This window comes from Pagrus major, chromosome 1, assembly GCF_040436345.1.
Source record: "Pagrus major chromosome 1, Pma_NU_1.0".
NCBI lineage: Eukaryota > Metazoa > Chordata > Actinopteri > Spariformes > Sparidae > Pagrus > Pagrus major.
Window position 1 is genome coordinate 24,998,800 of NC_133215.1, and position 23,181 is coordinate 25,021,980.

Below are 23,181 nucleotides of genomic sequence, written 5' to 3' on the forward strand. Positions count from 1 at the left end.
GTGTCCTGATGAAACTTACACATGCATGCGTATCAGAAAGACATGTAAAGTAGAACATTTTCAACCAACATACCAATCTAAATATAAAGCACAGTATCATCAACTAGCACCAGCCGCAGCAGCAATCAGACACAACTTGAGCACAACTAAAGCTGTCAGCAGCTAAACCTGGTGAGGGGTCAAATGGTCCCACGCAGGGATAAAGTAGCCAGATATGAGAAAACCTGTCGCCTAGCTCGGTCTGCAGCAGTCCTCCTAGAGGTATTTGACACATCAGACACGTCAGCAAGCAGAGCTACATTGTTTTTTCCCCCCCTGACCTCGCAAGCCCTAGACCTGGGAGATCTGCCAACCTGGGACTGCGAGGACTAGAGAGATGCTCTGAAAGTATCTGACAGAGAAAGAGGGAGAGTGAGAGGGTAAGATACGACTGAGACACTGAGGCTGAGAGACAAGACGGTAGAGAGTCACAAAAATAGAGAGTGAAAGAGGAGGGGCAGAGGGAGAGGGCTTTTCACAGTATGGATTCTCATGTGCATTATAATACACGTGACATAGTTGACATAGTAATATCTAATGGTCCAAATTACAGTTCCATGGAAAAATGCAGCAAACATACCAAAGGATCCCTTTACTTATCGGCTGAGGATGACTCAGACTTTGGCTGGGAGATTCAGTGAAACAAGAACAGATCCAAAGAGCATATTGCAGACTCCCAAGTAGTTGCGCAACTTAACATTTCTTCACAAAGACACAAAGAATGTCTCAAAATGATGTTCATCATCTTTTTCAATGTACCTTTAAATACAGTAAGTTGAATTAGAGAATCTGCACAGAAGTAGAAAAGTTTGCTACATTCTTCCAGTATCACAAAATACATATACTTGAGGCAGCCACGTCTATATAAGAGATATTAACATTATTAGCTTAATTCTGTGTCAATCCAATCAATAAAATACAATACAACGACTCAAATGTGTCTTGGACAAAAAATATCTGTACCAATGCACCTCTGTTACACCCATCTGTTGATATTGTACAGTTGTACTTTGTAGTGCATTAGAAATCTGAGGTATGTGTCACAAACACTGATGACCAATACCAAATAGCTCGACACTAAAATACCGGACCAATCTATCTATCACACAAGATTCTACTTGGATTTCCAAAGTTGCTTCGCTTGACAGTTGGAAGTGAACATACTGACCCTACAGATATGGAGACAGAGACTAAAGAAAAACAGGCCAGACATGACAGGTACAACCAGAAAAAGAATGAGATGTTACTAAAGCAATAAATTATGATGGTTGTCTCAGTAGAGTTTTACAAGGGAACTGTCTAAAGAGGTAGAGGGGACATTTTTCAAAAAAGTGAAAATCAAGAATGGCAGCTTGACCTGTGCAGGTATATGCTGCAAAAACTATTTAATTGAGAGTCTTACTTTAGAGCTGCTACTGTTGACTAAAAGCATGGCTCAAAAGGTTTTTGAAGGTGTTGGAATGAAAGATTAAGACAAAAGTGATCGGCAGAAGAAACGTGAATGTGAAACCATTCAGGAGCTAAACAAAAGTCGTGGTAGAGGAGACTTAAACAGCCCAACCTTTGCAACACTTTGTATCGTAGTGTCACTTGTCATTCTTTGACTTCAACCGGCAATTCATCCATACCGTATTTGTTTAATAACGTGGTTTCCAAGAGCTACTGGCAGATGGCAAAAATTCCAAATAAATGAGAAAGTTTTTACAATCCCAGAAAAAAATACTCGAATGGGCTCAACCACGCAGATTGGGAAAAATTACATAATTTAACTAAATGAGCAAGCTAAGATGTGAAAGGTATTAATGATTGTTAAAAGTCATAATGCAAAAAACAAGACCCTGGTTAGTTTTCCTGACGACAAGTGAGCAAAGGAGGGAGGGAGAGATACATATAAAGAGAGAGCGAGAGAGGCCTGTCACTATTTCCTTTACACAGTAAAAAAGTCTAGCCAGAGGCAGTTTGTAAGCTCACCACTGACCAAAGCCGTGTCATTTATTCAAGGCTCCTGAAAAAGAGCCCACTGTTACTTTCCATTTACCTTCTGTGTCCTTGAGAAAACCAAAGACTAGGGCGGAGGCGTTTAGGCGACAGACCAAAACTCTACTCCACACTACATTTCAGACTTCTTTTCATTTTATTTCCCATCAACTGTGCTATGGCGTAAAATAATACCCAAAACAGAGCTGCGCTGTTGATGCGATCAACAGGTGTTTTAAAAGCTTGAGCAGGAGCTGAAATGGTGCGTGATGAAATCCTTACCTCTCAGGGGACTGCTTGACTTAACGACGTCTCGCCAACTAGGACAAAAACAGACACAAACACATTATTACTTTCTGCATCCAAGTCTTCTGCAACAGCTAAAGACATCCACTAAAACTCTGAGACATATTACGTGTCTGAGGTGAAGAAATCTGTCACAATTAGAAGCAGACACATTCATTCATTCGTTTTTAAATATCATTTTCTCATTGTGTGCTTTTTTGAAGTCTGTAATGCCAGGACACAAAAACACAAATTACATAGGAATGAGTGAAATAAAAACCTGAAATTAAAGGAGCACAGCTCCCACAATGAGGGGAGCTGTACTAGAGGCGAAACCTTTTCATTACCCTTGAAAACTCTCTGTAATTCAGCATATTTGACACACTCAAACGATCTAATCAAAGAGAAGATATTCAGTGTTAACAAACACCTGTAATCTTTCTTTTCCTTCAAGTGATAAACATGCTACTTACATCCCCTGCCTTAGGTGTCTTTTTATCCATACAGGCCAATTGACAATCTATCCTCCCTTTTTTTAGATACAGCAGATCTTAAGTTGTTGTAAACAACCACCTTCTTAACAAAGGAAATGTTAATGCCCTTCTTCCTCGCTTACAGTATGAATCATTTCCAGGAGGAAACACTGAAAAAACGATTGGACATGTCTTCCAAGAGTTCATTATGATCTCCCTACAGTCACTTTACTACAGGAACCCCTTCCATCTGTGAATGTGGCTCATTTACTGCCCACATACATGTGTTTGTGTACAGGCCTCGATGTGTGTGTTCTCGCTCACAGCGGTCAGCAGTTTCCACTACGCAGAGTGGGCTGTGCCTCCGTACTGTACTGGCGGTTTCACAGAGCGTCTGACGGCCTGAGGGACCCGGTCTGCCCTTGATAGTCATCAATGTCATCTGCACAAACACCAACTGTGTCAACACCAGGGAGCACGGCCCACCGTAGGAGAACATGGGAGCTATTGATAGCAGGTGAGATATGTTATTGCTGAGGGTGCTGTGCCTGCATTCCATTATAATGATAATTGGCTACTGGGAATTTTGGGATTGGCCTGAAAATAACACTTAAAAACATATTCCAAATCTATAAATAAAATGATTACGGAAAAATGTGTTAAGAGCACCAACTGCACAACCATGAATGATAAAGTGATTAACCTTCCATGAATTTTATGCACTTAGATAGAAAATACCAAGTCTGCATCGCTCCACTACTTTCTGTGCAAACTTTGAGAACCACTTGCTGGCTGAGGGGGTACGAAAGGCCCAGGACCCCGACCAATAGTAATTTCCCATAGCAGATGTATGCAGATCCTCCAAAAGTATTAGGTCCCGGTCACACATACACAAATACTGACGAATGAAAATCACCTGCCGGTGCCGAATGTGGGCAGCATAGGGTGTGATGCACATGGAACTCAGTTTGCTGGTTTAAAGTCAATTTCTGGGGTCACGCACACATACGTCTTTGTGGTTGGTTGTGGCTGCGACTTTGCCGGTCAATATTCATCAAAGTTGGACTCTACACAAAGCCAAGATGCAGATTTGCTTCGCCATCGGATGCCATTGAGTTTTTCTTTGCCCCTTTGCACATAAAATGTAAGTGGACGGGAGGCAAATGTTGTTTTGCAAATGTGTGACCGCTGTCTTAATCCACGCAAAGCACCTGGACCTGATGACATCCCTGGCCAAATTCTCATGGTTTTAGCAGATCAACTGGTGGATGTCTCTACCGACATTTTCAACATTTCACTGCTCCATTCTGTAGTCCCTACATGTTTCAAGAAGTCAACCATTGTCCCCATCTCCAAAAAAGAGCAAAGACCCCTGCTTGAATGACTTCTGCCTTGTAGCACTCACCTGCACCATCATGAGTTGCTTCAAGTCAAACCCTTCATCTCCACCCTCCCTGAATCACTGGACCCACTTCAATTTGCATACAGGATGAAGTGATCTAGAGACAACACCTTCGCCCAAGCCCTACAGACTACCCTCTCCCACCTGGACCAGAGAAACACGTGTGAATGTTGTTTATTCACTAAAGTTCAGCATTCAGTACCTTTGTGCCCTTCAAGTTTGTCATCAAGCTAAGAGACCTGGGACTCAACACCGACATATGTGATTGGATCCTGAACTTCCTGTCAGGCAGAACACAAGCTATGTGTATAGGCATCGCAACATCCTCCACTCAACATCAGCAAATCAACAAAGAAACTTATTGTGGGCAGCAGGGAGTGACAGGGAGATATACATGCCCCATCACCATCAATGTAACTACAGTGGAGAGAGTAAGCAACTTAAGGTTCCTTTGCGTTCACACCTACTACACCAATGCCACCACAAAGACATGGCAAAACAGGCATTACAGGGGAAACTGCTTAGCTCAGCAACAGGACAAAGGTGACATCCGAGGAGGTTCTCCACACCAAGCAGTGCAGGAGGAAGGCCAACGGGACCATCAAAGACCCCAGTTATGACTGGTGCAAACCTGCACACATCATAGCATCCTACTACTTTTTACAAGCTGTTAAAACATCACATCCATAACCAGTTCTCATTAAGCACGCATTAACTACATTACTGCACAAACTGTCTGCCACATCATTTCACATATATAAGTATCTTGTTCCTTCTTGTGCACTAATTTAAGTCCTTTGTCTTAGATTTTGATGATTTTCTTTTTATATATTGTTTGAGCACAGTCTTACAGAGCCAGAGATCAAAAATGTCATTTCCAATGACTGCTTCACTGTAATTGTTGTGCACATGACATATAAAGAAGTTAACTTGGATTCACGCGACTCAAATTAGTTTGTATTTAGCAGAACAGCTGAAAAATGAATCTTGCATGAGTTTGTGCAGTCAGAATTATGTAACTGCGAGGCAAAATGCCTGGAAGTGCTTCTGGGAGTTGCGCGAGAGGTTGTAGAACACCTGAAATGTGAAAAGCCCCAGATGGCACAGCAGTTGTGGAAATACAGTCCAGGTTGGCTGAGTGAACGGGAATTGAAACCACCTGCTGAATCTGGTGGGGCTGTTTTTCATGGTAATGCAGGTGGAAAAATGCATTTCCCTTCAGCTCTCAGGTGTAGAATGACAATGAGAAGTGTGAGAAGAATGAAGCTTGTTGACAGCAAGCGTACATTTTTCCATAGCTCAGATCTTTCTAGCCATATAAAAAGCATAAAGAGGACAGCAGATCACTCAGTTCATTGGTGGATGCCTGACAGACAAATCCAGGGATGAATTTATGTGTCAACACACCTTCAGTAGACTACAGACTCTACTTCTATCTATGCACCCACAGCCTATTCAAACCTAGTTTCTTGTAACCAGATACATCAAGACTGTGCCGAGATCAGTTCACTTGCACTGGCATCAGCATCTCAATTTCAAGTGTGTCTCGATTAACTACTTGTGGGGTGGCTGTGGCTCAGGAGGTAAAGCAGAATGCCTACTAATCACAAAGTCAATGGTTTCAACTGGCTCCTCCAGTCCATATGTCAGAGTATCTTTGAGAAAGACACTAAATCTAACACTAAAATGCTCCTGATATTTAAGCCAGTGCCTTGCCTTCTGCGTGTGAATAGGTGGACTAACAGCCAAACTTAAAGCTCTTCAGAGAGCAGCAGTGCGTGAAGTCCATTTCCATCAAAGGAAGTCTTCAGTCATACCTTTAAATCAAGGTGCTCAGAAATTGGTCTTGGCCAATAAGTCATTTCAACCCCACTGTTGTCTATAGGTCAGTTTGACACAAAGAGATGAAGGCCTAGGAGAAAAATCAACGTTTACAGTACCTTTGCTGAATACAAATTTGTACCAGAAAATTACATCACATTGTACTTTTATGGTGAATCAAAGACATGCACCTGTTCTCATGAGAACCTGTTCTCCATTGTGTTTATGGAAAAATGATACCTTTAATTGTAAAAATGTATTGGGATTCATGTGGAAGGTTTTATGCTCTTTTTTCCCAAAATATTTCTGTTTTGGCTTTTTTTCAACAGTTGCTGCCCATCAAAACAGAAATAATTCAGTAATATTGTCCAAAATAATGACTAAAAATGAATAAATTGAGAACATCCCTTATGCAGGTGTTACACCCGTGCCGGGCCGTTTTGGTGAGTGTTCATTTATAAACAGTGCATTGCTCCTTTTCCTGATTGGTTTCTGTTGGTTTAGATTGCAAAAAATAATATACCAAAATGTTTCTTTTTATAGAGTGCGTTGACGTTTTAAACCGTGGTTAATAGCGAAATCAGTTAACTGCTGCATCGCTACATGGGTTATCTCACCCATAACAATCTTTGTTTCACCCTGTAACGAAACTATCAGGAACCACAGCTAGGGCATGTTTATTGACTGTAAGCCAGAGAAAATGAGCAGTGTCAGCAACAGGAATAACCTGTACCAGAGCAAGTGGAACAACCAGGATGGATTCCACTTCATGTCATTAGCTGAGCCGGGCACTGCACTAGACATACAAATTAATTTTTCTTTGGGCGGGATGCAGAGAGACAAGGAAAACCAGCACAGTTACATAACAACCTTTTCTGCTGACCGCTGTGGTGGCCTCAGTGGTGGTTTGGATGTGACAGCATGGAACCCCTTCGGCCTCATTATATAAAGCCCAGACAAATTATGTTATTTCATTTGTGACTAATTTTTGCTTTAGCTAGTTTAGGGAAGTTCAGGTCACTTATAATAGACAAAACACACCTCTAGGCCTTGGGACTTGAGGTTTTGACCTAAGGAGACATCACTTATTTAAAAAAGCCAAGGGATGAGATGAAAGTGGACCTTTCTTTCCGTCTTGTTAGTTTTGCCAAAGTTACACAACAATCCCAACACTTCATTAATCTGATTCTGTCAGACGGGTTTAGAGAGTTGCAGTGTCCGGTCTGTTCAGCCCTGTCACTCTATGATAGCATGGTGGTTGGAGACTTAATTCAGAGGTATGAGGGGGATGACAGGTGATCCTTTTTTCTGCTATTGAGTTGATTTGTGTAACTTGTGACTTTGAAATTGAATGAGGAGAAGTGAGTGAGATGAGGAGACGGCCAGACGAAAGGAAAAGATGGGCTGAGCTAACATCAGAGGTAGAGCAGAGGTCAAATTCTGAACAGAGAGGCAAAACAATTCAGCTGTGCCTGAAGCAAAAGCAGACGTGTGTGTTAGAATTGGTTTGTCTTCACATCAGTCACAGAACAGATGGCAGATAAAGCTGTCAGGACTGTGTTCATTCAGCAAGACACACATTTTATAAAATGCTGTTCAGGTGTGATAATCAACCTATTTAAGTAATACCACATTAACATCACATAATCCCCCTGTGACAGGTTGATGAGGCAATCACTGCACACAGGTGCAAGCCTACTTTTACTATTTCCCCAAATACCCTCAGCTTCAATTTGGTGCAATTACAGTATGTCAAAGCAAAACTGAACTGAGGTGGAACATACCAGCCAGTAGGACTGGAGTTAGGATTGGGCTAATGAACGATGCCATCGTACATCGCCACTGGCTGACAGTCATTGACTACTGAGCTGTGGCCATCTTAAAATCTTAATATTAAAGGCACCAAACCAGAGAGCACAATAAAGTAGTGTGACCCCCCAGAGTTGCCGTAAGGCAGGAGTTGTTAGTGTTTGTGACATGAAGGGGGGATGATTAAAAGAAGTGTGTTGCTGCTTAGTGCATGTATATCAGTGGTGATAGGAGAGTTTTTTTAGGCGCGATCAGTTGAAGGTTGCCATCAGAGCACTGATGATTACAGTAGTGAGCTAAAGCACGATGTTTCGCTCCGGACATCGTCATATGCCAATTCAGCAGACACTGCTTGACCCCAACGCTAGTAAAGCCATTCTCAAAGGAAATCAGTAAATCAGTTCAAATTTGAGCAGATACTAAAGATATTTAACATTACAGACACCAAACCTTTACTTAGCATTCAGTCATAATTGTCTCTTTCAGAGTTGAGACATGTTTTAGAATAATTTTAATATGAATAGGATGCAACCTTGTTGCATGACTGAAAAGCAGAATTTGCACCTGGTGGCGGCAGTTTTTTCCGACGGTGTGATTCTGTCTGTGCTGCCGTCCACTCTAAAAGCCCCTTCATCTGACTACTGTTGACTCTGCTTTATTGGGATGTGCGTGTGTGTGTGTGTGTGTGTGTCCAACACTATGCTACTAGTGTCCATAAACATGAGGTTATATCAGGCAACTTAACATGTCACTTGTTACACTTCTAACCAGGGCTGTGGTGATATACTGATATTGAAGATAATCGCGATATTTAAAAATGTTAATAATACACATATGTTTATATTGTGTAAACATACATCACCTATGAAATCAAATCTATTTATTTCCGTTCTCACTTTGACGTCGCAGGTGGTGGTTATGCACCTTAACTCTAGTTGCCACCTGCCATAAAACTTAAATCAGAAGGTAAAGTGTAATTGTTCTTTTTGTAAACTTTTGTACAGTTATGGTTAAAGTCTCCCTACACTCTTATTTTGAGTGTTATTCATTTGCCAAAAAAGAGACAAAACACACAAACAAAATCAAATTCTGAGCTTCTTGTTTTTTTCATTTGTCTGTAGATATCACGATAATATCGTTGTTCTACATTATTGAGGCCACAATAATCATGTAGTAAAAATCTGATATTGTGAGAGCCTTACTTCCAACAATTGAGTTATTGCTGCAGACAAAGTAAGCAGAAAAGCTTAGTGATGATAAAATCAAGATAAATTCATACTGTGTTAGGGTACGGGCTAATGTTAGGGATAGCAAACAGCATAACAATTGTTTTCCTTGAAATTAAAGCCAAAATAACTCTTCCCAAGAGAAAATGAGAAATAGACTTATAGACTTATTTTTGCCAGTATAGGTCTCCCGATCAAAAATATGAAAACAAAACACGCAGTTTGATGATGTCATGAAATAATGCAGCATCATGGGAGTTGCTGTCTTCATAGTTAAACAACCGCCTTTAATGATGAAAATCTATCTGATGTGACACAGGCAGAAATGTTGATGGATGAGGTAATGTATTAGAGATTCATATTATGTTTAATCACGTTCTCTGACTTTCCTCTTCATTCTCTGAGGTTTCCGGAGTTTACCCAGAAGTTATAGCAACCGCAGGCCAAATGAAATGTACTGCTACTTAAAATAAAATCAAGAGATTTCTCAGGGTTTTAATATTGTTGGAAACATTTAGTGTACAAAAGTATACAATTCAACCAAATATATAACAAAGGTCTAATAATTTCTATCCAATTTTATGCAGAAACTTTACATAATACATCTTTAAGATGTAATGACTGTATGGTTGCTTTTCATGTGTGTTATCCATCCATTTCTACTGTTCTTGAGTGGCTACAGAAACTGGGCTATTGTGTACTGCCTGCCAAAATCTGCCAAATTGACCGCCCAGCTGAAGGAAGCCGCAGGTGTGAGTTGAATACAAGGGACCTTCCCTTGCGGAGATTTCACTAGAGGGAACAGCAGTACACAGACAACAGGTCACTAATACTAAAGAAGAACAAACACAGCTGCTCAGGTCTGGAGCCCTGCACACAAGCACACACACACGTGCACACAGTTTGCATGTGCAAACACGCAGATGCCCCAACAGCGGGGGTGTAATTCAAATCAAGCCCTGCACACTATAATCCAGTTCTGCAGTGAACGACTGTGTCTTTGCGAGACAACACTGAGGTAATTTGTTAGGCGATAGCAGAGTTGTGTCATTAACATCCCCACTTCATCTCCAACCCCTAACACAAAAAAAAAAAATAGCGGTGTTTAATTTTTACTGTTAACAAACTAATTTCACAAGGGGAACCCCACCCATAAACAAAGCCAATATGCAGCCTCTACCCAGATATTTTTCCACTGCAACAGTTGGGTATACTCATACACAGGCTTGAAGAGTTTATCTTGTGGGTGGAAACAAAAGTAAACCAAAAGTGAAGATCAATTGTAAATACTGCAAATGTGAAAACCTTTAAAAAAAACAAACCTACAGTTTCCTGAGCTTATTCGTTTAAAATATGATCAAACCAAATGGATTTTTTAGGGATAGTGTACAAGTAATATTGGGTTGGCATTTGCAGGGACACACACATCTCAGTACACACTCACTCACACAGACTCCGGCCCAGCAGGAACCTCTCCATCCTAGACCAAACACATGATAATCCAATTTGGATGATTACCCAAGAAACAACTTGTTTGGAGGAAAAACAACACCACACACAGGCAGCAGAGAAACACTGGGGTCACGCAGAATTGTGGGTAGCAAGATGATACTTAGACTGAACCTGACTGAATATCATTTCGAACTTTCATTTCTTTACGTCCATTTCTTTACATTCATAATACAAGACAAGCAGTCATGGTACAGTGTTAAATGTTCAGTCCTGGCCCACCCGCCACTCTCTAAAAACCCATTCTGAACAGATCACCCAGACAGCTGTATTAACAGGAAGAGAGCCTCGCTGAACGAGGAGTTCAAGCAGAGTACATGACATTAAACATTGTTTTCATTTGTTTTTTTTTAATAATAACAACTCACAAATGTGATACGCTATTAGTCCAAGGGGACACACACTCCTCTTCAGGGGGGTCAAGGGTCGTGTTTAGCCATACACAGCGCCTCTGGAGCACTAAATAAATGTTGGAAAGTACTCAGACACAAGTAATGTAACTGTAACTGTGATAACTGAATGTTGTAGAATCAGTCATTTAAAAGCATTATAGAAAATGTTACCATCAGATTTTAATAAAATAAAATAAAAAGCTTGTCCCCATCATTCAGTCACATGACATAACAGATGGTTGGTTTTGCTGCTAGCTGGCCAAGAAGTTACCATCGGTGAGGAAGCTGCTTCAGACAGTAAGATCGTAATGCAACCAGCTCTACTGTATGACTTTTGGAGAATCCAAGCAACCAAATAAGTCCAATGTTAGTTTTAGTCAAACTACTGTTTTTTTAAAACATAGACCATTGGTATCCATCACACAAATTTGCAGATTTAAGCAGATTTTAGTGCCAGTGAACTTGAACTGGCCTCTCAGAGGAAACCTACTGCCAGTCCCAGGAATCATTTAAAGTCAAAGCTTTCCATATATTATCCTAATCTTTGACATCATCTCTAAAAGTTCATCCAAATAAAAAACATATTTAAACCCAACAATCACCACCACAATTGTAACTCTAGCACTAAACCCTACCTCTAGCCTAGAATTAACCTTGTCAACAAAAGGATCAAATATGACCTTACTTAAGGAACAGTTATACAATTTGTGAAATATGCTTATTCACTTTTTTCCCTGAGAGTTAGATGAGATGATGAGACCATTCTCACATCATTACACTACATATGAAGCTATACAGCCAGGAGAAAGTTAGCTTAGCATAAATACTGCACAAAGGGGGAAACAGCTAGCCTGACTCTGTCCACAGGTAACAAAAACATGGCTGAGAAACACTTGTGTACAAAACCTCTTGTAAAACCACAACTTGTTGTTTTACACTTCGTTTTTTGTATGAATTAAACAAGATACAAATTATATCGATTAATGGCCTTCAGAGGTGCTGGTACGAGTGTTTCATTACCTTTGGACAGTGTTTTTAGTCTTTATACTTTGCCAATAATACTAACACAAAACTTTCCACTTTTCACTGGTGCACTGACGCATGAGTTAAAATGAGTTATATTCCCAGTAGTTATGTTCCCAGTTAACGAAAGAAAGACTTAACAAATTGAGTCATCACAATCAGAAACCCAATTTCCTATGAAATATCCTTCTCTTTAATTTATCTTGGGAACATTTTGGACGTTAAAAACCTGTAACACACACACACACACACGCACACACACACACACAAGCCTATTTGTCATTTTTTTCCACTTCTTGTCGTGTCCCGGAGGCCATGAAACACATTTTTCCGGAACACCAGCACAAGGCTCAAATTGATGACATCATCTTCGGCACACACCACCACACTCCCTTTGACAACAAGACGGATGACATCACTCGTCCAAGTTATCCACAACAATTGCTCTTGAAATGCCACATTGTGTAATTGGCCCATAAAGGGCACAGGAACATGGTACGAGGGGATATCACATGGCCTTGTGCCGCATGTTGTGTTTGTCTGACTTCCCACCCGAAGCTATCAGTGACCATCCTGGAAGGACAGAACAAAAGATGGGTCCTATCCACTGATTTCCTCTGCTGAGGTAAAGGAAATACAGACGTCCCATCCTGCGACAAGAGTCCGAGACATGTGACACGACACCGCACAAATCGGACAGGGTATCGCTCCCTGACTCCGACCAGACACATCCTTAGTGGAAACTCTGGGAGTCTGTGTGAGTGTGTGGGCAGTGATCCAACTGATAAAGAGGAAAGTCTATAGGTCATGAGAATCTGTTTTTAAATGCTCAAAGGAAAAATAGATCTAATATAACTTAATGAAACGAAGAAGAAGCCACTGACACGTTTACTATGGGGGTTTTCATTCAAATTAAACTCTTCAAAATAAAGATTAAATCAATAATCCTTACAGTCATGGTTTAACTATTATCCACAGAGGGATAGATCATGCATTATTGGGGCAAATGGAGCCATTATATTGCATTATGTTTTTTTTTCCAGATGTTTTTTAGGTCTTGAAACAAGTCCCCATCTACATCATAATGTTTTGTGAACTACAAAACTTCAAGTTTTCCATCTGTCTCTGTTTAAGCAGCGTTCAGCATCATTCAGTTGGGGTCGAGATTGAACGAGAGACTGAAGTAAAAGATATAAAAAAGTAACCACTGTAACATTCTCACTCGCCTCCATGCTGCTTGTACTGTTGCCTGTTTTCCAGCACATTCATGATGTCACACCAGAAAAAAACAACAGAAAGGCCAGCTCATCGACAAGGAATGGAGTCAATCTCCTATTTTAAGCGGGTTAACACACGTTTAAAAAAAAACCTGCAAATACATGCTCAATTTGTTGTAAAGCTGTTAAATGTTTTGATGATTAATAATTTTGTTAATCACAGAAAATGAATGTTGATTTGAGAATTTAATAGTGTGATTAAAACTGTACAACAAATTTGTTATGTCTACTCGTTTACCTGACACAGTCTGTCTGACAAATGCACAGTTTTTCTCAGTATTCAACTGTGTTAGGGTGGATCTTTCCTTCAAAAGGAAGGGCTGTGTTGCCATCTGAATGCACAGGATGTAAAGCAACATCACTCCTTGAGTAACTGAAACTGGTAGCAGGGAGGGATCACTGGGTGTGCAATCTGCTATCAGATGATGAGCTTGTTTATTTCTGTTCAGCCTCGGCAGGTTCTCCTCTGTGATGACTGTGAAAATAATATAACGACTGAGCTGGAGAGGATGAGTGACAGCCGGTGGGAGCAGAAACAGATGGAGAAGCCTGATGCACAGCACACAGACAGACTTACTTGAGACTCGGCGCTTTTATTTTTATCATTCTGGCAAAATATTCTGAAGGAAAGATGAATCTAAAGTTTAATATTTGGGCCTAAAAACTTATATAACCCTTAGTTTCAATAAAATAAAAAGCACAAAGAGATTCCCCAACTGTAATAAGATAAACATTTACAGTGTACAACAACAGAAAATGGGCAGTGAAATCAAACAAATCCAAAGGGAGCTCACTTGGTTGCACATCAGAATGTTAACACTCCAAACACAAAAACATGCCAATTTGTGTACTATGCACACAAACAAACTGCAAGCATACACAAACTCACAGATTGCTCGGAGATGCCCAGAGGGGCTACTGAGCAGAATGCAACACGCGTCACTAATGACATGCATCGGCCCTCCAGCAGAGAAGCACAGCAACGTCAACAACAGCACAGTGTGAAGACAAACTGTTCCTGTGTGTACAGTAGAGAGATTTGTCTTGCAGAAACATTGACCTGAATACAGAACTGAGGTGAGAGGACAGCTTTAGTTGTGATCTCAAAGAACAGTACAGGGCACAGAAATAACAGATCTGAGGTTGAATACACCAGAGTTTTTACATCATTCACAATACAGATCAGATTAATAACGAACAACACTTCTTATGGTGCAGTAATATGTGCTCATGGGAGCTATGGGCGTGGAGCAGGTGATAATGATTTAGCGTAGCCCAGGCGTGGAGGGAGCCCCGCACACTCTGTGTTATGTCAGGTACAGACTACACAGTTTCAGCCTGATAACAGCCCGACAGGACAAACAAAGGGTGACAAACAGCGTTTGTTTACACTTGTGTTCCCGAAAGTTGGTCCCTAGCAACTCCATCCCGATTACATCTCACAGGTTATAAAAGCAACAAGCTATGATTGGTCGAGACCAACACGCAGTCTGTATCATAACGTGTCTGTGCCAAGTCACAGCAAATATTTATGGCTCTAGAATCAATTAATCCAACACTGTGGCCATGAATTAAGCATTTTAATACTCGTCCATTTTGTTAATGGTTATTTTTGGTGTCTTCAGTTGCCAGAGCCTCACACTCCTGCAGTCAGCCTGCAGAGAGACTCGAGGTTTATGAGCTTATGATGTTCCGTCCTTGTAATTATTATCACATCAAGTTGCCAGGATGCATCAGCTGGCCCTGACCTACGAAGACCAGTTTTTTGCTCTTCATAAATGACTATAGACATAACAGTGGTATGCTAGATACCAATTTTTAGGTCGATGTAATCATGTACACGATTCTAGGGAAGTACCGGAAGTAGACAAGTTGCCATTATTGCGGTGGCGTCTCCCTACAATCCCCTCGTGTTTGAATGCAATTAATATTATTATTATAGGAATTTTGACTCTCAATGAGTACCTGTAGTTGGCATTTTGTTGCTCATCGCCAGGCGATTCATGAAATTATCTTGAATACCTATTAACCTATTACAAGTTTTATACTGTAACTGGTCTGTAATAATAAAATGCAGCTCTTGATTGATACTGCTAGCTGGCTTGTACAGTAACGTTAGTATATTACCCCGTATAACACCAATTACTCCATTATGTGTTCTGGCTATTGTTGTAACTGATATCGTATATGTAAAATCTTAAAAACATTAAGATTGCCATGCATACAACACCATACCTTCATCAGTCGCCACTGAGGGCCACTGCCAAACAGCATCAATCAATCCAGTGTCTGCTGCTGTTACTGTCAGCAGCAGTGACAGCAGCACACTGCTCACTACAATGTAACCACAGTAATGCGATTCAACACACAATTCAATTTCAACACAATTTCAACAAAACATAGTTTATACCTGGCACATTATAATGGAATATCTAGGTAATTTTTAATGAATCCAATGATACAGTATATTAACCAACATTATTCAAATCAAACACACTATCATCAATTGTGTACTTGGATGCATGGCGTCCTGAGTGGTATTTACGACCATGTGTGCAAGGATGAGAGGTCACATTAGCAAATGTTACTGAATAAACACATTCAAGGGAAGCATGACTATTTGTGATCCAGCAGGAGAAGAAATAAACACACCGTGGATTAGCACCACGGTGGTCCTGCAGATCCGGTGTCACCACACACATGGCTCACGCTACACCACTTGCATGATGCACTGTAACTTTAAATACAGCCTATCACTATGGGCAGCTCAGCCAACGTGCTAAAAATGCACATGTACTACCGCACGACTGATTGACAAGTGATTTCTGGGAAAAACAAGTGCAGAGACACCACAGTACTGAGTTTGTGGTATCTCAGATGGCATCAAGATCAAAACAGCAGTAACCACTCTTGTCTACCATGAAAGCATCAACACTCTTTTGTAAGATGACATTTGGCTTCATGTCAGGTCTTGTGATGCCCGACCACCGCACACCTCTGAATAAAGCCCACTAAATCAATTAAAATCCATGACTAAGGGCAACAAATAACTGCCACAACACAACATTAAGACAGCACTGAGAAGTGCTGACACAGCGTTTTATCTCAGTGGCAGCGAGGCCGGGAATCATTGTATAGTTCACAAGCTGACCCAGATAGAGACGAGACAACAGAGGAGGACAGCACAGTACATACCAACAACAACACCAGGACTCAGCAGCCAGATACACTCAGTGCTGCCAACAGAGATTTGTTACTGGGTGTGTGATGTGACAATACCATGGTGTGTGTGTGTGTGTGTGTGTGTGTGTGTGTGTGTGTGTGTGTGTGTGTGTGTGTCCACAAACAGGAACCGAGGCATGGGTGTGCCTGCTAAAACAGTGGCAGATGATGTGGTAAATGTAGATGTTTGGTCAGTGAGGCAATAAAGCATGTTTCCTGGAGGCCAACAAAAGTTCATAAATGTACACACAAACATACACAGAACCACACAAACACACACACACGCATATTTTTATTTACTGGATTCAACTGTAATTTCGACTGCGTCCCTGTACTCCAAAAGTTGAATATGATTAAACTCATTGACAAAGACTAGCTAAAATGAGTCAATTACTTGATTAAAAGAAAATTAATCAGCAACTGTTTTAATTTTTAAAGCACAAATGCCAATTATTTCATGCTTCCAGGCTTTTACATGTGAAATTCACAGATTTTCTTGCTTGATAGCAACACCTGATGATCGAACAAAACAAGACTCCACTAACTTTTTATGTTGGTTGCACTGGTTTGCCTAACTTTTTCATTAAGGTGTACTAGGACATACTTTAGGTAAACCCAATAACAATTAGTAATTTAATTTCTTTATGTAAATGGTTGTTAACAGTAATAACTGGTCAACCAGCAGAGAAGGTAACTGGTGCAACAAGTGCTACCCCATTTATTATATTATCACCTGCACAGTACTGGCATCAACATATTGTGTCCATGGTTAGTAAAAACTCCAGTGAGGGCCTTTTTTTTAAATGCTCATTGTAAACCAGCACGATCATTATACAAAGGTCAGTTACAGAGTGATATATCTTTCTATACAATGATGGAAAAATAAAGGGCGCTCTCAGTGAAAGTCACGCAGAAAGAACAAAGCACACCGTCTGAGCTGAATGTCACGGCAGGATTCAGGGCTGAAGCTGTGTGTGTTTCTGTGTGTGTGTGTATGTATAGAAGAGTTATGTTGCTCTGCAGGACTTTTACAGCAGGGTAATAAAACAGCAGATAAATAGGGAAAAAGAAAAGAAAAGAAAAGAAAAGAAAAGAAAAGAAAAGAAAAGAAAAGAAAAGAAAAGACCAGGCAGTATCATTAGATTTAGATTTGGTGCACACAAACACACGTGGGCTTTCCATCACGCTCAGAAATAGTGACAGTGCATCCTTTCCAGGTCTCCACACAGCAAAGGGATCAACACCCATAATGGAGGCATCCACAGAAGCTTGTCACATGGCCACACACACACACACACACACACACACACACACACACACACACACACACACAGCTATAAATGAACCTCACATGAACACACTGTGAGGAATGGATTCACATTGGCTAATGAGTACAAACGCTGTACATATAGCATTTTTCCTTTGCCTGTAAATATGCAAAATGACAGTCAGCTAACTGAGTAGGTGACCTGGAAGACTTCTAATCTAATCTCCATATTAATGCAGACCCTCGGGGCACAGTAATGGGGATGCACACCCCCCTCCCTCCGCTGACACACAAACAGTGGCAGCACACTCTCTCTCATGACTGGCAGGCAGCCCAGGATAAACAGCATACCAAGTCAGTGCCACTCTCTGCTCACAATGGCAGCATTTCACTGGTCACTAACAGTAAAATCAACATTTTAGGTTAATGATTATATAAAGACTCAAGACTTCAGGGATCTAACTTTGCAGAGAGAGAATTAATAGATTGCTCTGCTTATATAATCATAACCATCTGATGTTAAAAGTCCACATGATTGGTATTTCCACATGACTGGATTGTTGATATTCGGCTCACATCTGCACAAGTTCATAAACTCATTGGCTGGATAGTAAAAGTGTGATTCCAAGGAAGATTATTCAGTCTCATCATTCATGAACACTTCAGACAAATGTCTACCAGAGTCGACATTCTCACATCACCCATAAACCTTCCTGATCTCAAATGTTTGACCCTCAGAGAGACACTTTAATGGGGTGATGGCCGGGTGGATCAAAAGAGCCGCTGTCTGCTTCAAAAGCTCATTTGGCCCAAAACTTGGCACCTCTTCTTCTCCCATGGTCAGAGGCTGACCCCGTTGCCATGGTTACTCCACTCTAATATCTATGCAAACGCCTCCCCGCTGCACGGGAAGACCCACTGCTGGCCGGGGCCAAACTCTGCCAGGGACTGCCCCCTCACACACAAACACAACACAAACATATTATGAACCCGATGTAAAATAGACACACATGTGCATATCAACACACATGCAAAGTGATGGCAGATGGATGCACATATGGACGTACACACTTCCCCAAGCCGGACAGAAGTCGGCTGTACTCGACGTCAGGCCGGATGCTTTCAGTAATTCATCCACCCACAAGTGTATAATAAGGTTATTTTAACCCCACCCCGCTGGGACGTCTGGCTCTGGCAACCAAACAACTGTGCAATCTAAACACCCAGCCCACACATGTATCACATCAAACAGCGCCCTGACTGTGGATGCACAATAGAATGAAACAAGAGACTGTTCGGCTTCGCCTGGCTCCTTCAGTCAGACAATTCGGAGCATAACAAAATAAATCACTGAAGTTGCAGATCAGCACTGCAGCTCATTGCCACTTTATCAAAATAGCCAACATGACATTCGTGTCAGTAGCCAACAACTAAACAAACAAGAACTCAAGCATTCAAGCATTCCGCTGACTTAAAGTCTGGTAATGCCAGCTGGCAGAACAGCAACACTGAAACGCATAATCAATTAATTCCTATGAAATCGGCATGAATAGGGGATTCACCTACGAACACAATGCCTTAGCCCTACTGACCTTTGAGGGAACAGAGAGCCAAAGAGTCCAAAATCAAGGAAGCAACTGTGGCTTATGAGTTGTGTTGTAGCTACAGGATATGCTGAAAAAAGGCTTAATGTTTGATTATTTTGGCAGATATTGTGATTGCGATATGATTCATGATTAATGGGAATAATCATTCTTGCATCACAATTTTCCTTTTCACTGATTAAACTATTGAAAATATGATGATGTGACATTTGTTGGGGTTTATACCAAACAAACATGTACATCTGCAGAACAATGTTTGTAGGCCAGGTCATCTCTGCAGCACTGCAGTACTTCATTATAATCTTGTTTGGTCACACATTTTAACTTCATCCAAAATTGCAATTCTGCAACTTGGTCATATTGAAATTTCAATAATATTTTGATTAATTGTGCTCCCAAAAAAAGGAATGTTGTTTAGTGGTGATGGTTAAAATATGTCTTCTGTGGAGGAATTGTCCAGACCATTTGCTAACAGGAAGTTTTGTTTTCTGTCTTCAATAAATGTCTCTATCGAATTAAATAACATTCAAAACAATATGGCAGGAGGAGTAAACAGCCCAATAAAGAGAAAACAGAAAGAATAGAGCAATTGACTGACTAGCACTAGCATTCTCTAAGCTGGATAGCATGTTAGCTCATCAGCTACAGCAGTTCAATAGCTATCCGTGTGTAATCCCTACATCACAATGTGTCTTGAATCAAATATAATGTGAACTGATTCATTTCACTGTACAACTCATTTCACTTTGGTGTCCCCACTAGAAAACAATGTTCAAAATTAACAGCATTATAATTAAAAAAAAAAAAAAAAAACCTACTTCCTGTTAAGCTAGTGAGCGCCACAAGACAAGCCTTTACATTTTGAATTTCAGGTTTACTTTAAAAGGTGCAATATGTAAGAACTGTAGCTACCTTTAGCTAGTAATCTTGGTTAGCCACGCAGCTAGCGGTCGTATTAGCTGACTCTGCCCAGACTGGGAGTGTTGATGTTGTTTTTCTATCAGACAAAACACTTGCGGTACAAAGTGGCTAGGAGCTAGCTGATTAGCATGCTAACTTCCCTGGCTATCTCTGCAGCGCAATACTTCTTCACATTCTGTTGATAATTTTAGTTAATTTGTGAATGTTTTAAATTTTTTAATTTTCTTACATACTGCACCTTTAAGCTGGACATTTTGGGAAACAAGCTTCTATAGATGAGAAGATTGATACCACTCTCATGTTTGTGCAGCTAGCTTGGCTCTGCCCAAAGTTACAAAAATCAAAACACTAGCACTGCATTGTATGGTTGTGAAATAATATGGTAAATTAAAGGTTATCGCTGAGATGATTATCATCTGATTTCATTGGGTGTAACAGACACGTACACAAGAGCTCAAGTGCTCAGACACGATTTATAATCCCGTCCAACTCAGCAGGCCTCAACCCAGTCCCACCAAACCCAGAGCTTCAAGCTGAAACTAGCCAAATGAATGACAGATGAAGTCAAAACCCAGAGAGAGACAAGAAAATCCAAGATAATAAAATGGAGCCCGTTTGCGCGCAAACACACACACATTCTCTAACAAAGGAAAAACATTGGAGTCCAAGACTCAAGTCAATTTGCAGTGTGCTGGGAGAGCGGAGCCACATGTTTTTGATAAGTCCTCTAGCAGAGCAGGGTGAGGTAATGATGAAGTCATCTCTGTCCTCTGGACAGGTTCAAATTCACTGGGCCGAGTGTGTTTTTAAATGGCCTCAGGCTCACTAACACACTCACACACACACTTTATTTTTTTCTTTGAGGGGTGCTATGCAGTTAAAAACTATTTATTTAATGTTGCAGTTGGTATCAAGACCTGACAATAACCAAAGGAGCTGCAACATGTGCGTGCCTCATCTTCTTCTAAACACCTGTTACTCCTCGTTCTTCAGTTCCTGTTTCACCAAAAGATTCCTAAGCAATCAAGTCTCACTATGGACACGCCTCATTAACAGTCCCTACAGTCTGCGCCCACTCAACCGGTCACTGCTGCTCTGTTATTAATCTAGCCATGACTCCACCCCCCCGCCACAGTGGACGCTGTACTTCCTGTGTCTCGGCATGGATCTTAAAGATGAGCTGAGCTTGATTGTGCCGGGTTATAATGAAACTATTCATTAGAGCAGAGAAAATAAACAAGAGGGAAGAGCTCAGACAGGGAGGCTGCAGATGTGTTGAGACAGCTCAGTGCTATCAAAATGTTATTCTGCGAGTACAGAAAAGGTCAACACTTTATACGATGTGGCCATAGAAAATACTGAATCCTGATTGGCTGGTGCATGTGTTTGATAGAGATGCATGGCACTGATGTCCTCACTGCTGGTCTAAAAACATACAAATATTCAAACAATAACACATAATAATATATGTTTATCTCGCAGTTTTGTAGTTTTGTAGTGTCTTGTAAGCTCACGTGGGAAGAGCAACTAAACTGCGAGACATCTAGATATTTGGGTATCAATATGGAGGCTGGCTTTAAAGGGGAGTGCTGCAGCACTGTATTCCCCCTCTGTCTGAGACGCTCTGTTTTAGCTCCTGTCTCTTTAAGGCCGCCCTCCTGAATACCCAGTCTGCTCTGATTGGTCAGCTCCCACATGCCTGAGCCAGCACTGCTCACTGTGTCTCCGTTCGGCTCTGTCATGTTTTCAGCTTCCAGTTAGCTTCAATGCTACTGTGTATGAAGGCATAAATTATGCAAGCGTGTGACATGGTGACGTAGGGATGTCAAGAAGACACAGAATTAAAGGCGGGGCTACTGACGAGGCATTTCAGGAGCAGTGTTTTCTGTGGGAGAGAGGAGCTCCCATTGCCATAGACTTTGGACTTCTTAACTTTTTGAGATCTTTTACATGCACCAGAACCTATACAACACACTGAAGGAAAGGAAAAAACAAAAAAACATATTATGTCTCCTTTAAAGTAAGGAAAGAGTGCTTGAATATTGTGTTTTGCAGAATATCATTTATGGAGAAAATGGAGTTTGGGCCATTAAATGGGGACAAGACATTGTACGAATCTACACCAGCTGTTTAGGGGACTAATGCCTATTTTGAGGCTGTGTAAAGAGGACATCATCATCAACCGTTTGGTAAAGGCTAGGTAAAATCCCTCTTCTTTACTCATCCCCCCCACCCCCGTCTCGCCTCCTTCGCGTCCCAGGTGACTGCAATATTCATGAGGACCTTGTGAAACCCTCACAGCAATCCAAGAGAGAAAATGGAGTTCACATCAAAGAGGACATGCGGAGGTGGAGGGAAAATAAATATGGAGAATGTTTGCATTTTTTATCTGTTCCGTCATTGGCTCTGGGTTAAATAGCTCACTTATAGAAAGTCCCTGAAGGGTTCTGAATGAGGCCCCGCTTCTATCTGAGTGAATCAGAGAGTGAGGGGAATACCGTTTTAGATTTCACATCCATATGGTGAACATTCAAAGCTTTTCAGAAAGCTCAGGGGAACAAAATATAGGAAGAGAAAAAATGCACAAGAACTGAAAAATCAAGTATGTCAGACTACAGGCCTTTTGGAGACAATTATCATATTTGTCTGAGCTAAGTTCCAACGGCCAAGCTTTGGTGTGGAAATGGATATCCTCCTCAGAGAGTCATTACAGGTTGAGAACAGAGCCAGAGGTGTTGAGGGGGTGCTCGCGGGTAACATGCGATTTTTTGAGGGGGAGAGAGTTGGGGGGTGTTGTGCAGACTTTTGATCTGCAGAACCTGGAGTCGGATTCAACAAATGATGAAAAGCCGGGAAAGAGGAAGCAAGAAGATAGAAGGAGCTGCATGCTAGAAAACAGTAAAGCAGCTGTTGGCCATTTAACAGTTCATGTTT

General features: G+C 41.0%; 1 protein-coding gene across 1 annotated transcript in view; it reads right to left on the minus strand.

Moving 5' to 3' along the window:
- add3a (adducin 3 (gamma) a) overlaps positions 1–23,181 on the minus strand; it is a 115,396-nt gene that overhangs the window by 89,998 nt on the left and 2,217 nt on the right. Inside the window, exon 2 of the mRNA XM_073471256.1 lies at positions 2,299–2,336. The gene's annotated coding sequence lies outside the window, so the exon portion shown is untranslated. The remainder of the gene's footprint in view (positions 1–2,298; positions 2,337–23,181) is intronic.